An 18888-nucleotide genomic window follows, 5' to 3' on the forward strand; every position below is an offset into this window, starting at 1 on the left:
AATATGTTCATTATGAATGAGGCCCAGGTGCTGAATACCTGCAGGTGGGCACGCTGTCTATTTCCTTGTCAAGTTCTTTAGACTGGGATATTTATGCTTATACCAGATATATGATTTGTAGGGTTTACCTGACGTTTACCTGAAGTCAGTGTCGAGGGAGAACTTGCACCAAGCCTGGTCCCAGCCCAGGCTCTTCACCAGCATCAACACCTTCTTGTGGAAATATTTTAGTTGTTGCTCTGTATGGGTAATCTCTCTGTGTACATTATCTTACCTTTGTTGTGACATTTGCTCATTTTCAAGCAATTCAGTAACCCTTTTTTTTCTTTTTCTGAACATTCTCCTTCGTTCTTTCGGAATATGTTTTACACAGATCTTGAATGCTTCTGTATTCCCAGGGAATTTCTACTGGTTCGTTGTTTATTTTCCCCCAGTCAAAACCAATGAGCACAAATCAAAGAGCAAAAAATATCTATGAACACACGTACACACTAATCAATATTTCATACAGCAATAGACATACAACCATCATTACATGAATGGAATACAATACAGCCAGGCAGATGAAAAAGACATGTGCAGCGCTTCAGTATCCTTGGTACCAAAATTCTGCTGTTGTCTTCAGACATACCAGTAATACACCCGGGTCACTTACTTGTGAGATCGACGTGTTAACATCACAACCTGGAAATAACAAGATTACATTAGATAAGCCTCAGTCAGAGCGCATCCACACAACACCCATTTATTGATACATATTTTTTGAGCCCGTGTACATTTTTCACCACCAGAGTATATACACTAAGAAGTATATATCTCTATGTATATACACGAAGAATTGCATATTTCTCACTGTACATATACTAAGGTGTGTATATCAGTATATATTCACTGACATGTATAGCTAGTGTAAATTCACTGAGGTGTATATATGTAGCGTATATTCACTGACAGATGTATATCTTTCAGTGTATATTCACTGAGAGGTATATACCCCTCAGTGAGAGTTTAGTCACTGTCTTAAGGATAAAAGTATTACTGATCTTGGTGTCTTCGTGGTTTGCTGACTTAATCTCCGGGTAGTCGAGTCTCAGAACCTAACAAACTAGCAGTCAACTGGACCAAAATTTAACAAACTACCAACCAATAAGCTTTTAAGCTAACAAACTTACTTTAAGTTAACAAAGTAGCAATCGAGAGGCCTTTTAAGCTAACAAAGTAGTAAACACTAGGCCTTTTAATCTGGCAAACTAGCAGTCAATAGGCTTTCTAAACACAGTAGCAATCTATACCCTCTCTACTTGTTTCGGATAACAGTCATACCTGGTGTATATCATATTATAAGACATAAAGATGATACTGACATCTCCAAGCTTGGTCTCAAACCAAGCCTCGTAAATTGGAATGGAAACATTGCAAGAATCGTCTACATTTAAGACTAGTAAGGAACTAAAGAAGGAAAATAAAGGTACGGTACTGTATACCGAATGTAACCAGAAGTTTGTAAAAATTCCTTGTCAGCCTCAATACCGCTGTCGAATCAGCCAAAAGGGCATAATACACCCGTGCACCTGTGTGCCCACGCGCGCGTGAATGCGTGCGTGCGTTCACCTGTGAGTAATCACTCTCATACAGGTAACGGATAAACAAATATCGTAAATAAAATGATAAGCCTCTGAGAGGTGATAAGACCATGTGATAAGCCCTCAGTAATTCATAGTGACACATCAACGAGGTCACACTACTAGCATAATGATGCCATTATGCGTCGTATAGTGTGAGATATAGAGTGCACTACGAGTATAATGCGGATGTGTTGCATTCAGTAAAAGGGTGTACATTAGTATGTACTAATACATAATGCGTGCCTAGCAAGGTTCAGTACACTTCACTTCACATACACACAACAGGCCAAGTGTCTTATCGACAAGTGCCTCTGACAAAATGGTAACTAACACTTGTACTTTATAAGACACTGTTTGGGATTTACAAAGGTGAAGGAAATAATGTCTCCTGCAAGCATGATGCCAAATACACAAATTTCAGAACAAGATTAGGAGAGGATAACATTTCACTCTACGTTGAAATTCATCAAGTCACAACCTGAGGTAGCTCTGTATAGAGCGAAACAGTGCTCCAAGAAAAGCCTATTCGACAGCTTGGTGCTGTCTTCATCAGATTCAGGAAGGTTGGAAAACGGCAACATTTTCCACATGCTTTTATGGAAGTGAAAATAAGAAATAAAACCTGAGCGTTTTCATGTGCTTATACACACATATCTTCAGATGTATGTAAGCACATGAAAACGCTCAGGTTTTATTTCCAATTTTCACTGTGGTATTTTTACATATTAACAATCACGCGTTTTATTGTGATTGCATTCATGCTTGTATGGATACGGTGGGCACCCCCAGTGAAACCCTTACTCAAGTCTGGTATTTTGTAAGACAGTGTCTTCGGCTCACATAACTGGGTCAAACACCCGAGAGATTTAATAATCACTAAAAATGACAAATTCTCCCTATTTTTTTTATTACCTCTCTTAACATTCCTTCTCGCCCTTCTTACAATAATCGAAGTACATGTTGATAAAAAGAGCTCTCCCGAAACCTATATCCATGTGAATGTTGGTAAGACCAGGCCTCTTGGTTGCTGGCCAGTCAGTCAGGGTACTGGTGCTAACAGAAGGCAGTCTAATGTAGGCACAAAAGTCTGGCTGGTGATTCCTATCACTGCTTGCCAGATGTGCTGCGAGTATTCATGTCTGCTACACGCACATGTCAAACACAAGAATGTAGACGAAACACTGCAATCAATACGTACCACACATAGTTCATAAAATCATGTCCCCTCCCAACACACACGTGCGTCAGTCACGCCACACCTGCCTCCCTGCCACACACACACACACACACACACACACACACACGCAAACATGCCAATCAAGATATATCTGCCCCCTAAACACAATAGGTAAACAAGGCACAATAGGGTATATACAAAAACGAGGTGTATATATCTGTGTATATTAACTGAGATTTATATATCGAGACATATATACATCCCTAATAGTATATACACTGAATTATCTTTCATACCTTTATATGAGATCAGAGTACTCTTAAATGTTGGTGTATAAGAGAAATGCAGCCTTTGTGACTTACTTGCATTGGATAAACTTTAAATAAAGCAACTACACCAACCAAACAAACTAAACACACCAACCAACCCTTATAAACAACAAGACAATCAACCAGTGAAAATAAACAGTATGGTGATACCGACAGTTAAGGACATTTATTAGAGGAAACATTTCACCGCAAGTGGCTTCTTCAGTCCTAATGAACCGAAGAAGCCACTCGTGGCGAAATGTTTCCTTTAATAAATGTCCTGAGCTGTATATGTCTTGATAAATTAGACACATGTGCAACACTTGGGTATCTTTATTGAGAAAACGCTTCACCACACAGTGGCTTGGTCAGTCCATACAAAGGAGAATGATGAAGAACAGGAGTAGTTTGAGGTAATCAGTCCCTCAAACTCCTGTTCTTCATCATTCTCCTCTGCATGGGCTGATGAATCCACTGGGTGGCGAAACGTTTCCTCAATAAAGATACTCAAGTGTTGCACATGTGTCTAATTTATCAAATTGTCGGTTCTCTGAACCATTTATCTGTGTCTTATTCCACGACCAACGAGTACACAGACGGAGAGAGACGCACTCAGATGAACTGATGGGGCGGATAAGGACAGACTGTTTACAATGCGAGGAACAGGTACAGGGGTCATAGACAGGGGCTAAAAACACACGTGAGTCACAGGAAAGGAAGCATTTTTTTAGTCTAAGGCAGTAAAGAGGTGGAATGAATTAAAAGTGAAAATAGTGCGGGCTAACTTCGTCAGTTAAAATCAGCTGATCAGTACCTAAGGAAGCCACCAAAATACAGTATATATAAGAAATAACTCTTTATTCTTTAAAGAAAAGAGTAACAAGGCAAAATACTGTGACTGGTACAAAACACAAATAACCTGCACATACAATGCAACTTATGACGACGTTTCGGTCCGACTTGGACTAGTTAATGTTCTAGTTAACGATCCAAATCGGGCCGAGATGTCGTCGTAAGTTTCATTCTCTCTTTAATCCACGATAAAAGGACAGAAAAAATAACATTCGTTAATCTTTTCCACTCGCTTGCTCACACACTAGTTAACAAAAACTTCTCTCACTTTCACTACTGAACCTTATATACGTTTACGATATAAGTTAACCCAATCAGTGAGTACCCGGCTCCAATATGGAGCCCACACCTGGTCAAGCACATGAAAAAATACAAAAAACATCGAAAACTTTGCAGCCGGGCCAATGCCAGAACTGAGACGAATGCACTATAAAGAGAGGATAAAGGAATTAAATTTGTCGACCTTGGCGGAAAGAACAAGGAAAGACATGATTAGACATACTAAATCTTAAGAACTGATAAAACTGATAAGGATAGATTGTGTGAATTAAGAGGACCAAGATCAAAGAACAGGTGGAAACTGAAAACACAGATGACCTACAGAGACGTAAGGAAGTATTTCGTTAAGTCACAGAGTGCTTAGGTTAGTTAAGATTTGTCAGGAAACAGGACATGTGTTTCCTGACTTGGGTCTTAGCTGAAAAGTACAATGACTTAGATGAGGCAGTAATGAAGCTTTAAAATATGTATGATAAGATTTTAAAAGTAAGTATGGTAAGCTAGAAACCAATGATGCCGATCAAAGTAGTGTAAGAGGCGGGGCCAAGAGTCTCGTTACCTGCTAACACAACTCGGTCAGTACAACTGGGTGCGTACACGTACCCACCCACACGACCTTCAGGTAGTCTCCACCAGTGCCTGAATACCACACTATGCAGGAATCACTATGTGTCTGGCGTAGCGCTGAATACCATGCAGTAATCACTATGCGTGTCACGTAGCCGACACCTGCACATTGAGAGGTCAGTCAGGTCCGCACCTCTGTTTAACAAACACACTCCATTAACACACTTGTCCTTCCTTAAACACCCACACGCTTCTTACAATGAAAATACTGTCTGGTGCTAGCACGAATAGCCTAACTGATCAGGCCCTCTCCGCGGCCTAGCACCAGCCCGCGTGGACAGTGACCCAAAAAACTAAGTCATGTCTTCATAAAGAGCTACCCTGAGCGAAACGATGTCCCAGTAAAAGCTTACTCAGCATACTATGTCGTCTAAGCCATGCGTATGGCAAAACGTTCGTACAACCAGGATCAAAATACAGGCACAACAGTGTAAACAAAGATTGGTCACTGGTATACCAACCCACAGTGTAAACAAAGTGGTCAGTGATACACCAGCTCTCAGTGTAAACCAAACAGTAATCAGTGGCACAAACCAACCCACAGCAAAAACTAAACACACGATAAGAAATCTCAATATTTTTCGTGGCTCACTTGATAGCGTCCTCACTTCACACACTGAAGGACCCGGGTCGTGCCCCGGCACGAGTGCAACGTTGGGCATGTTTCTTGACGCCTACTGCCCCTGTTCACCTAGCATTAAGTAGGTACCTGAAGTACTAGTCGCACCCTAGGGGACAAAATTAAAGGACCAAATGATGGATTTGTGAAGGATGAGGTTAATCATAGAATTGAGGTATATGTAGAGACAAAAAATGTTATCTATGGAGGCAAAGAAGGGAATGTATGAAAGTATAATAGTACCAACAATCTTATATGGGTGTGAAGCTTGGGTGGTAAATGCAGCAGCGAGGAGGCGGTTGGAGGCAGTGGAGATGTCCTGTCTAAGAGCAATGTGTGGTGTAAATATTATGCAGAAAATTCGGAGTGTGGAAATTAGAAGGTGTGGAGTTAATAAAAGTATTAGTCAGAGGGCTGAAGAGGGTTTGTTGAGGTGGTTTGGTCATTTATAGAGAATGGATCAAAGTAGAATGACATGGAGAGCGTATAAATCTGTAGGGGAAGGAAGGCGGGGTAAGGGTCGTCCTTGAAAAGGTTGGAGGGAGGGGGCAAAGGTGGTGTTGTGGGCGAGGGGTTTGGACTTCCAGCAAGCGTGCGTGAGCGTGTTAGATAGGAGTGAATGGAGACAAATGGTATTTGGGACCTGACGATCTGTTAGAGTGTGAGCAGGGTAATATTTAGTGAAGGGATTCAGGGAAACCGGTTATTTTATATAACAGGACTTGAGTCCTGGAAATGGGAAGTACAATGCCTGCACTCTAAAGGAGGGGTTTGGGATATTGGCAGTTTGGAGAGATATATTGTGTATTTTTATACGTATATACTTCTAAACTGTTGTATTCTGGGCACCTCTACAAAAACAGTGATTATGTGTGAGTGAGGTGAAAGTGATGAATGATGATGAAAGTATTTTCTTTTTGGGGATTTTCTTTCTCTTTGGGTCACCCTGCATTGTGGGAGACGGCCGACTTGAGAAAAAAAAAAAAGTACTGTATATTTCGCCCTTGCAGTGAGACCCTCATCAGCAGACTGTTATTGAGCATCAATGTGGAGGCAACATACACAACACTATTCTCATGATGCCTTTTATTTTCATCGTGAGGGACAGTGCGTGCCATGAATGTGGATACTGAGTTAAGGAGTAACACATCAAGAGGATACACGTGCCATCGGTGCGATCCATGATACATATACCAGTGGGATTCATGATGCATAGACCAGTGGGATCCATGATACATATACCAGTGGGATGCACGATACATAGATTAGCGGGATGCATGATACACACAGACCAGTGGAATGCATGATACATAGACTAGTGGGATGCATGACACAGACCAGTGGAATGCATGATAAATATACCAAGAGCACAGTGTACATCACTGATACTAAACGTTGACTCTTAAGAAGAAAACGATGACTCGAATACACTGCTTAATAGAAACAGATTATCATGTGTATAAAGTAATGTCTACAGAATAGAAGCAAATATTTATTATATCTATGCAACAGAAGTAGTATTATAGAAACTGATAAATGCATTTGTAATTGAATCATGTTATAGTACATGCAACATGCAATACCAAATAGAAAATGGAAATGTGGAAAGATGGTTGGTTAGTTAACGGAGTTTAAAGCCTATCGACGACTCTAGTGTTATTACAGTTGCATGTCATCTGTTCATCACCTGTCAAGAATACTTTAATCCTTAAAATAGTAATCAAAGTAAACTCTCAGCATATATACACTTATATGTACAAACCTCTCGGTGTATATATCCATACTTGCTGCAGATATTATGATTAGTAAGGAAGGAGAATATTTAAAGAATAACATTGTTTCATTGTCACTAGTACAGATGTTGGTGAAGGGCTCTTGTTCCAGTGAACTGGAGCTACCCTCCGATTATTTATATTAAATTTGATTACCTTTCATTCCCCTGGTGCTATATGCCCCTTACCGACCATTATTATATTCATGGAGATGAGCTAAACCTGGAAGGATCAAACAGCGCCTGAAGAATGGAAGATAATGAAGTTAGATTCAAAGAAAAGGAGAGTAGCTCTACTTCCAGTTATCAAGAGCCCTTCACCAGCATCAAGGCTCCCCCTAGAAGGAAGGAATGCTGCGGAAATCTAGTGAAAGTGGAAGTGTTAGCTACAGAGAATGATGTCATGGGTCCCCCTGTCAGTGATGGCAGGAACTTGCCTTGACCAGGAGGGGATTATACCCCTTCCCCACTCATCCCCCACACATACCCTGCCTAAAACAAGAGGGGAGGAGGAAGGCAATACACCAGTAACTCCACGTTCCAACAATAAAATACCATTCAAACGCAAATCACAAATCAATTTGTATATTTTTTAAAGAATCCAAGAATTTTGATAGTCCCTCCAGCAAGCATAAGAAAAATTACCAACAGACCCTTGACTCTTCAAGAGGGAACCTGACAAGACCCTGAAACAAGTTTCTAGTCAGACAGACTGTGGTGCTGATGTCTTCGTACAGCAAGCACACAGACGTAATCTGTCTGTCAACATGGAAGCCTGGTCTGAGACCGGTCTGCGGGGAAGGGGGCGATGACCCCAGGACCTATCTTCAAGTAACCGTCCTCATCATTCACCAGGCCGCTGTTACAACCACATCTACTCCCCCTGGTTAAGATATTTTCGAATGAATTACATAAATGATAATTAACCTTAGTTTAAGTAATGGAACTAAATGAAAGCAACTAAAACTATAAATTACATAAATGTGGAGTATGTTGAGAGCGACATGACCAGCCACCATCGACCATAAATGCTGTGTTCACTGTCTCTTCATGCTTAGTTGGTAGGGTCTTGGCAGGTTAATGCCTGGTGCAGTGATATATCCCTCTTCATTTCTGGCTAGGTGTTAAGGGCGTGGAGTGTCGGAGTCACTTAATGCAAGAAGTCCCAATGTGGTGACCTTATTAATTTATATGAAATGAAAAAAAAATCATACTGCTTTGCTTTCGTGTTCCTGGCGTTTTTATGCTGGTGCCTTAGAGGACACTTCTACCTCCGCTCACAAGCCACCGAACATGAATTCAAGGAAGGCAACATGCCCATGTATGTTACGATCCGGCTACAGCCAGGCAACATGATGCATTAAGTCTGGTAAGTAAACACAACAAAATTAAATGAAATTCAACACTAATTTTAAAATTTATGACAGCAATTAATTTCTCAGTATCTAACTACTGCTCACGAACTAAATAAATAACTTAACACTAATACACCTAATTATAAACAGTATGTAGAGGAAGTTAGATGAAGTCTACTGCTAAATAAGAGAGGGTAGCATTTGGGTTAATCACTTCAGATCAATACTGACTGCCCCCACACAGTTACCCTGCTGCCCGCCCAGGAAGGACGATGGGGAAACAGCTGCTTGCACAGTACACCTCTCCAACTCAAGCTCCTCAGAACAGTACTATTATTTCCACTGCCCAAAACTATACATGCGAAGAGAAATGTTACGGTTTATGTAAGGCAAACATGTATTGTTTATTTTATTTTTTATATAAATAAAACTGAGGTGCACCTCAGCTTCCAACTTGGTTAGTTGAATTATTTTTGCACATTATGGACTGTATGTTGTATTTTGCATACTGTATGTTGTCTATTGTCATATCATGTCCCAGAAATGAATCCTGACGATGGTGATTGATTTTTAATGAAACGTTGATTGTATTCCATTACTTCATTAAAAGTTCTAACAAAATGCGAGTCTTTCCCACATGCTAAGGTGGAGGCAGGAGAGAAAAAAACGGCTATTTAACAAAGCCAAAATATTAGTAACATCATGCCATATATTGCCTATTCAGCTGAAAAAAAAGGCAAGAGTTCCAAGATGGAACTTAGTCAGCCATTAACAATGTGTTTAATGCGTCCAACCTTTCTGTTGTGCCTGAGATGTGGAAAATGGCTAATGTGGTTCCTGTATTCAAATCAGGAGGATAAGTCCATTCCTTGAAATTACCGTCCAATAAACCTGACGTCTATAGTAGGCAAATTATTAGAATCAATTATTGCTGACATTATTATAAGTCACCTTGAAGAGCACAATTTGATTAATCTCAGCATGGGTTCACGAGAGATTGTTCCTGCCTGACAAATTTATTGACGTTCTTCAATAGAACATTTGAGGCAGTGGACATTCATAAAGAATATGATATTGTTTATTTGGATTTTAGTAAAGCCTTCGATAGAGTACCTCACAAGAGCCTCTTAAGAAAAGTGGCAGCTCATGGTATAGGAGGCATAGCTTACCAACAGAAAGCAGAGTGTTTCCATTAATGGGGTCAAATCTAAATGAGGACCCTATGTCTAGCCCTTATACAATGCCATATGGATTACGCTTGCTCTTCTTGGTACTCTGCCTTGACAAAAAAACTGAAAGATAGACTGCAAATCACCCAGAACAAAATCGTAAGATTCATCCTGGGGCTGGGACCAAGAGAACATGTAGGCCAGGATGAATTACAGCAGTTGGATATGCTGAATGTTGAAGACAGAGTAAAACAACTGAAGCTAAATCATGTTTATAAAATTGCTCACAAACAATGTCCAGAATATCTTGCTGTCAATTTTGTCAAGGTTGGGAACCAAAGCAATCATAGTACTAGGGGGAGAGAGCACAACTTTGTAGTACCCACAGTCAGTGGCCAGGCTTCAAACACCTTTTATTGTACAGCAATAAAGGAATGGAACAGACTGCCCGCACATGTCAAAGCCAGTCATAGCATGAACCAGTTCAAGAAGAGTGCCAAAAGGTGTCTGATGAATGTAGCTACAGAAAGGGAGGGGAATGATTTTCTATTTTTTAGCTAACATACGTGTAAATTTTTTACCTTATTCCTAGTAATGACCCTCGTATTGTAGATAGTCTTAATGACCTTGGTGTAGTAGATAGTCTTTTTAGTATGATGATAAGATGTTATCTTCATTGTAGAATAATAAGAAAATATTATAACCTTTATATTATAATAATAAGGTAAAAGGACCCCAATGGAAATAAGTCACTCTGTCTGACTTTTTTGGGTTATCCTAGGTTCTCTACACACATGCTGCTATGTATGATAATTCTATGTAACTGTATTTGTGTATACCTGAATAAACTTACTTACTTACTTAGTCACTAGTGGCATTCCACAAGGAACAGTTTTAGGCCCTCTGTTCATAATTTGCATTAATGATCTTGATAAAGGAATTACAAGTGACATGAGCAAATTTGCTGCTACAAAGATAGGCCGTATGATTAATTCTGAGGAGGATATCATGGAGTATAGGAGTAGGAGGCAGAGAGTGTGTTTTCCTGGGGCTGGGATGAAGGATATTGTTAGCCGTCTGGATGACATCATGAGAGGTAATGGGAGCAATCCCATTACCTGTCTCAGTGCTGGAGGCAACGATGTTGGCAGACGTAGGAGTGAGGACCTGATTAGCAGGTATAGGGTCAGCAATAGAGATAATTAAGAGGAAGGGTGGGAAACCTGTCATATGTGGCATTTTGCCAAGGAGAGGAGTTGGAAATGAATGGTTGTCCAGAGCAATTGGTGTCAATTGTTGGCTGGACAAATACTGTAAGGAAAATGCGGTAACATTCATTGACAACTGGGACCTCTTCTATGGCAGAAATGACATGTATGCCAGGGATGGGGTTCACTTATCTAGGTGTGGGGTGGGAGCACTGGCCAACGCAGTGGAGGGAGCTGTTAGGTCTTTAAACTAGGAATAGTTAGTGGTATGGGTTCTTGCGGGAAAACTGTGAAGTCGCAGGGTAGTAATATGAGTACTAGGAGAACTAGTAATAGGCAAAATGAGGTGGATATTGGAAAGCCAGTGGCACTAACTGACAAGGACAGTAATAGGTTTAGTGGAATAACAGAAAGGAGCAGGAAGGGTAAAGAGAGAGGTCTTTAAATATTTATTACATAAATAGTCGCAGTGCTAGGAATAAGATGGACGAGTTGAGACTAGTTGCTAGTGCAGGTAACATAGATGTATTTGCCATTACTGAGACGTGGTTTAATTAAAAAAGTCGGGACATGCCTGCAGAATGTCACATCCAGGGTTTTAAATTGTTCCAAGTAGATAGAAGTGTCGGAAAGGGGGGTGGGGTGGCATTATATGTCAGAGATCGCTTGAACTGTTGCATAAAAACGGGTATTAAGTCTGAAGTAACACATACAGAGTCTGTTTGGATAGAATTTTCAGAGGGGCATGAAAAATTAATTTTAGGTGTGATATACCGTCCCCCAAATTTAGATAGGGACCAGGGGAGACTACTATGGGAGGAAATTGTTAGGGCCACAAGGCACGATAATGTAGTAATTCTAGGAGACACATTGTCCTCATCGCCTCCAAGCCGTGTGGACGAGCTGCGCAGACGCTCCTGTTTGAGTTTGTTTTGCGCAGTTTACCTGATTGAGCTGCCCCTAGCGTTGGTTGGTGGAAACTTTATTTTCTCCAACATGGCGCTGAATAGCAGAAGAAGAATCAACACTGTCTGCATTGAGATGATCCGTGGTGCTGTCACAGGATCCAACATGGATTTATTATTACCAGCGATCATTCGCGATACCTATGGTATAGCAAATGAGGAGATATGTGGTGTCGCATTAAATGGAATGACAAGAATCTTCGTTAAGATGACGTCTGCACAAGTCTACGAGGCAGTGGTCGACAAGTATCAGGAGACCATCATACAGGTTAATACAGCTGTGTCGGTGAGACTTCATGATGTATCTCGACATTACACCTGGGTGAAAATCAGGAATGTGCCTTTTGAGGCGACTGATTTTGATATTACCAGTGAACTGCGTACTTATGGGACGGTTCACGTAGCCACAGCAGGGAGATGGGCAACTGGACCGTATGCAGGTGCGCTGGAAGGCGCGTATACAGTTAAAATGACTCTTCGGCACCCTATTCCTTCATATATTGTGTTGAAAGAATTAAGGACTCAAGTATATGTAACGTATGCGGGGCAACAACGTACGTGTCGGCTATGTGGGTCATATGACCACATCGCGGCGCAGTGTGAGAAACGAAGTGGGTACCCGGCACAACAGCAACGGCAACAGCAGCAACAGCAACAGAAGCAACAGCAGCAACAGCAGCAACAGCAGCCAGTGGACGAGGTTGGCGATGAGCGAGAACAGTCTCTTGCTACACCGCCCCAACAACGGTTGTCATGGAGTGAGGAGGTAGACAAAGAAAAGGAGCTTGAATCGCCAGTTGTAACGCTACAAGGAGAATCTCAGTCATTGGACATACATAAGGTTTTTGAGGAGAGACTACCTAATATGGGTGAAGAAGTGGCGGCGTCTTTGGTAAAGGCGTTGGATGACTTGTTAGAGGAATCGGTCCTAGATCAGGTGGAAGACCCAGGCTCAGTTCTGGGGAAGGCTGTGAATGATGGTATGGCAGAAGATGACGGTTTGTCGACGAGAGAGTCTACAGGATTGAAGGTGCATGCAGTAGAGGTGGAGGTGCATCAGGACGGTGCTTCTGATGTCAAAATGCAGGTGGAGGGCGGGACACGAAAGAGGACTGCAGCATCATCGGATTCTGATGATGTGCTAACTCCTGCCCAACGCCCTGGGAAAAAGTCTTGGGTGGAGGTACAGAAGAGAGGGAATGGTGAACCCAAGGATCAAGGGATTGCAAAGGTGATTCCCAACAAAGGGGGGAGGGACAGAGGTGTTGCAAAACGAACTGGGGTAAAGTCAATGCCGGGGACAAAAGGAAAACCCATTTGTTGAATTCAAGTGTTTTACTATAAATATTAACGGGTTGAGAGCTGAGAGGAAGCTTAAGTGGTTTAATGAGTATTTGGTGCGACTTGGTGTGGATGTGGTATTCTTACAGGAACATAATTTTAGGCCTGGTTATGAGTTGGATATGAGTGGTTATAATGTGTACATGGAACATGCGACACGTTTGAAAGGTGGGGCTGCCATTTTGGTAAAGGAAACTAGCCCGTTTATAGTAAGGCGTAGTGAAGGGGGGGAGGGGAGGGTAATTAGGGTGGATGGAACTTGGGGTAGGGTTCCCATTAGTTTAGTATGTGTATATGGTCCGGCTGATGGTGACGTGAGTATTAAAACTAAATTTGTTCGGGACGTGCTGGTCTATTTTTTACGTGGTTTACCGAATGTTGCAATAATAGGCGGAGATTGGAATTGCGTGATACGTCGTAAAGATGTGGAGCCCAGAGGTGCGGGGTGTTGTTTGGGTATATTGGGGGATATATTGACCGGGGTGGGGTTAAAGGATGTGTGTGGGGGGGGAGGGATGGTAGAGCATACCTTCATTAAACGAGGTTATGCGGCGAGGTTGGACCGAATGTACGTGCCTTGTGCGGTTACTGTGCGGAGGGTGGAAGTGATAGATGTGGTTTTTTCCGATCATAGAGGAGTGGTAATAGATGTGGATATTGAGGGTGTGCCTCGGAGGGGTCCATCATTTTGGAAATTGAATGTAAAGTTATTAAAGGAAGAGGATAGTCTTTTGTCTTTTGGACATATGTGGGATCGTTTAGTGGTAGAAGCACCAGGGGATGTTGCCATGGTTAATTGGTGGGAAACAATAGCTAAAAAACGTATTAAGGAATATTATATTAATCGAGGGAAGAGATATAATCAGTTACAATACGGTTTTCAAAAATATTTAGAGGGGCAGTTGCGCGAATGTTATGCACAAATTAATGCTAATTATCCTGTTATTGAAATTGAAAGTTTGAAGGAAAATATCCGGAATTTACAAAATGAGAGGTTTGATGGGGAAAGGCTTAAGGGCGGGATTGAGGAGGTTTTGTGGGGAGATCGGCCGTCGGCGTGTGTGTTGCGGAGTCAACACACACGTCGCAAGGCAATGGAGTTAATGGGGTTGAATGTTCAGGTAGGTATGCAAGGGTATAAAGTGGACCAGGTGTTGACGACGACTGAGGGTATGAGTGGGTATATTGATGCTTGGGTTAAGTTGAAAACGCAAAGTGTGGGAATAAGTGAAATAGCATTACAGTCAATTGGAAGGTTTGTGCAGTGTGAGTTGACAGAGCATGATCGATTCGTTTTGGAAGGGCCGATAACGGAGTGCGAGACATGGGTAGCTTTAGCCGGGGCGCAATTAGGAAAGGCACCAGGAATTGATGGGTTGCCCAGTGACTTTTATCTCCAAAATTGGAGCGTTTTAAAAGAATTTTTGGTAAGATTATTCAATATCATTAAGCGGGATCGGGTTTTAGGGGCACAGCAGCGGATGGCTGTGGTCGTTTTAGTGCCTAAAGGTGAGCCATTAACAGTTAAAGACTATCGTGCTATTTCGTTATTGTGTGGTGATTATAAGATTTTTGCAAGAATTTTAGCTAACAGAATAAAAAAGGTCCTGGGTAAAGTGATCGATAAGGGACAATATGGGGTGCCGGGAAGGTCTATGTATGACGGGCATGGTTTGATTAGAAGTTTTATTGAAGAAAGAGTAAAATTGGGAGTGGGGGGGGTGTTGGCTATAGATTGGGAGGCGGCATATGATAGTGTAGAAAGGGAAGCGTTATGGAAGATTATGAGATGGCAGGGGTTTGGAGAGGAAATTATATCATGGGCCAAATTAATGTATCAAGATGCATCCTTGAGGGTGCAGGTAAATGGAAGGTTAGGAGAACAAATTCAGATGAGCAGGGGTCTACGTCAAGGTTGTCCCCTTTCACAAATATTTTTTGCGTGTTTACAGGATCCCTTTTATAGAGGAATTAGGGTCTTATTGGCAGCAAATGGGGTTGGTGACGAAAGGGGTGGGGGGGCTGGCATTGTTGGATATGTTGATGACACAACGATTTTAGTAAGTGGTAACAGGGATTTGCCTCGGGTGGAAAAGTTAGTAAATGTTTTTGAAAAGGCTTCTGGCATGTCAATTAATAGGGAGAAAACGAAGTATATGGATCTTGGAGATAGGTTAAGTGAGGAATGTGAAGTAGTTGAAAGGTGGAAAAAGGTGGACCAATTACTGATATGTGGGATCGTTTATGTAAGTGATATCAAGTTAGCACAACAAATAAATTCAGTGCGTATTGTAGATGGTGTACTGAAGCGCCTCAGTGGTTTACGAGCTGCACACTTAACTTTGCATCAAAGAGTAATTACAACGAATGTCCTATTATATAGTAAACTTTGGCATGTAGCAGCAATATATCCGATACTTCGTAGTGAGATACAAAGGTTACAAAAGCGCGTTTTTAGATTCATTTGGGGTACTGGAAGCGAATGGTTAGGTAGAGCGGTTGTCACACTCCCGGTTGGCCGTGGAGGGCTGGGTCTTATAGCTGTTGAAAAGAGGATTATGAGTGTGTATTTGAAACGTAGTTATAAGCGGGAGGGGGGGGCGAGGGAAGGCGGACTTCATAAGATACGTCAGGATATGCAACGGTGGTGGGTGGGTAGGGAGTTCATAATAGGTGAGGCAATGTTACGGGTCGTCATAAACATGAGCGATCCTTCACATATTAAATTGGGAAACCTTGATGGGGTGGAAGGTAAGGCAGTGGTAGCAGTGGTAGAAGGTGTTTATCCGATGTATGATTGGCGTAATATCTGGGGGCGTTTGAACAAATTACGTTTAAAACCTAAAGTACGAGAAGTAATGTATAGATTTTTACATGGGATCTTACCGTCTGGAATGGTTTTATTCCATAAGAGAATACGGGAGGATGGGATATGCAAGGCTTGTGGTGGATGGGAGACTGTTTTCCATATAGTGTATTTTTGCGAATGTATTGAACTAATAAGGGTTTGGTTGGGTAAGGTAATAAGGTTAGTGGGAGGGGGGGGTTTGCAGGTGTTGAGGGTTTTAAGCTTAGACATAGGTGGGGTGAATCAGATGGTAGAGAATGCGGTAGGGTATATAATTACAGATTATATTTATATGTCTTGGGCTATGAGAGGAGCGAACGTGTGTGAAAGAATTAATGCATTAACAGCAACTTTTTATAGGACAAGGTGTAGAAATAAGGAGGTGTATGGGGGGAGATGGGAGAGGGATTTAAGTGAGGGTTATAGGAATTTCACTTTACGGGATTTACGGGAGTTGAAAGGCAGGTAAGGGGGATGAAATGGGCTGGTTTCCTAGAATGGGCGGTAGCATGATGAGTTTGTTTGATGAATGTTATATGAGGTATGTCTGGGGTGCAATTTTAACATTATTTGTTCCGAGTGTGTCAAGTACAATACAGTTATATTTGGAATTATCGACTTATAACTATGTATGTGTATGTGTATATATATGCATGTGTTGTATGTGTGTGTGTATTTGTGTATGTATGTGTATGTGTATGTATGTATATATGTATGTGTATGTATGTGTATATATATATATGTATATGTATATATATATATGTATATGTATGTATATGTATGTATTGTATGTATGTTTACTTTCTTGTATATACCATTAATGGTTTTTCTCATGAACATTTTCAATGATATATAATACATATTTTCTATGAGCATTTATGATTTTGATACAATGTGTAAATGTCAAAATGGCTTTTTATGTTCCAGTTTAATTTACAATTGTATTTTTGTAAGCACAATTGATTTGGTGCCAATAGAAGTATGTAGTTTAAGAGTTTTACGAACCCTTGAAGTTGTAAGAATTGGATGAAGTTATTCATGGTTGAGTTGACGTAATATTATAACTGACGTTGTAAGTGATTGTGTTCAATTAGACAACATACTTTATATACTTATTTATATGTATGTACATGTATGTAAATTGAAGTCTGATTTTAAAGGTGAAGAGTGGGTTTTCCTTTTTTGTTCTTTTTTTTTTTTCTCTTTATGGTAATACAAGGTTGTATCATGTACACCAACAAATATGGTTAGGGGTATGTGGTAAAATTTTCGTGTTGATTAGACATTTATAATACAGATGAAATACTAGGCTTAGGTTAGGGTAAATTTATGATAATTGTGGAATGTTCTTTGATTCAAACTGCTCTTTATTATACTTGTATTTTATTATTCTAGTGTGAATTAAGAGCAAGGATGATTAATTTGAGGAAGAGTTAATATAGGTTTGCATGTTTTTGCGAAAAGTTAACTTATCCACATGTAGCTAGTATAGGACAATTTTAAGCTTCGGTATCTGATTTTATATGTAGGTAATAGTGGTCATATTTGTTATATTGTAATGTTATTCGTTAATGTTTCAATATCTAATGTAACGTTTTTTCAGTTATTTGTTCATATATTGTCATCTTTAGGGTTTTTCCTTTTGTCTATTGTCTATTGTTGGTTTTAAATAAAATATAAAAAAAAAAAAATTCTAGGAGACTTTAACTTTAGTCATATTGATTGGAATTTGACTGGGAATTTAGAATCATATGACTTCTTAGAAGTAGTTCAGGATTGTTTTTTGAACCAGTTTGTGACAGAACCTACAAGGGGTAATAACCTGCTTGACTTAGTTCTGGCAAACAACGAATCCCTTGTTAATAATTTAGAAGTTTCAGAGGAACTGGGTGCTAGTGACCACAAATCAATTACATTTAGCATTGAATGGAAGTATGATAGTAGGGATAACTCAGTAACAGTCCCAGATTTTCGCTTAGCAGATTACGATGGGCTTAGAGAACACTTATCATCTGTTGACTGGGGTAACGAAGAGAGCTATCAATATGACAGTTTTCTGAACACAATACATGCTGCTCTAAGAACGTTTATCCCTTATAAAGAAATTAGATCAAATAGAAATGACCCAAAATGGATGAATAATAGGCTGAAATATCTACTAGGGCATAAGAAAGGAATTTATAGGCGTATCTAAAGAGGCGAGGGTCATCTTATGAATCAGTATATTGACATTAAGAGGGACATTAAAAAAGGGATAAGAAAAGCTAAAAGGGACTATGAAATTAAAGTTGCTAGGGATTCTAAAACTAACCCAAAAAGTTTTTTCCAGGTATATAGAACAAAAGTCAGAGATAAGATAGGTCCCCTTAAAAATAACTATGGCATCTTACTGACAAAGAGAATGAAATGTGCTCCATTTTAAATAATTATTTTCTCTCGGTTTTTACACAGGAAGACACTAATAATATTCCGGTAATTAATTTTTATAGTGGGCCAGAAGAAGATAAATTATGTAACATCACAGTCACTAGTGAAATGGTTGTGAAGCAGATAGACCGACTGAAGCAAAATAAGTCACCGGGTCCTGATGAGGTTTTTTCAAGGGTTCTTAAGGAATGCAAAATGGAAGTCTGTGAACCATTAACTAATATTTTTAATTTATCTCTTCAAACAGGTGTGGTGTCTGATATGTGGAAGATGGCTAATGTAATTCCTATTTTTAAAACAGGGGACAAGTCGTTACC

The 18888-nt window shown here is 40.4% G+C and overlaps 1 protein-coding gene across 6 annotated transcripts in view; it reads right to left on the bottom strand.

The window, feature by feature from the left end:
* The window catches only part of LOC128684888 (KN motif and ankyrin repeat domain-containing protein 1), a 207432-nt gene that overhangs the window by 167777 nt on the left and 20767 nt on the right, over positions 1–18888 (bottom strand). For all 6 annotated transcript variants that reach the window (XM_070100644.1, XM_070100635.1, XM_070100598.1 and 3 more), the window contains exon 2: positions 656–684. The gene's annotated coding sequence lies outside the window, so the exon portion shown is untranslated. The remainder of the gene's footprint in view (positions 1–655; positions 685–18888) is intronic.

Source organism: Cherax quadricarinatus, chromosome 5, assembly GCF_038502225.1.
Source record: "Cherax quadricarinatus isolate ZL_2023a chromosome 5, ASM3850222v1, whole genome shotgun sequence".
NCBI classification, from domain to species: domain Eukaryota; kingdom Metazoa; phylum Arthropoda; class Malacostraca; order Decapoda; family Parastacidae; genus Cherax; species Cherax quadricarinatus.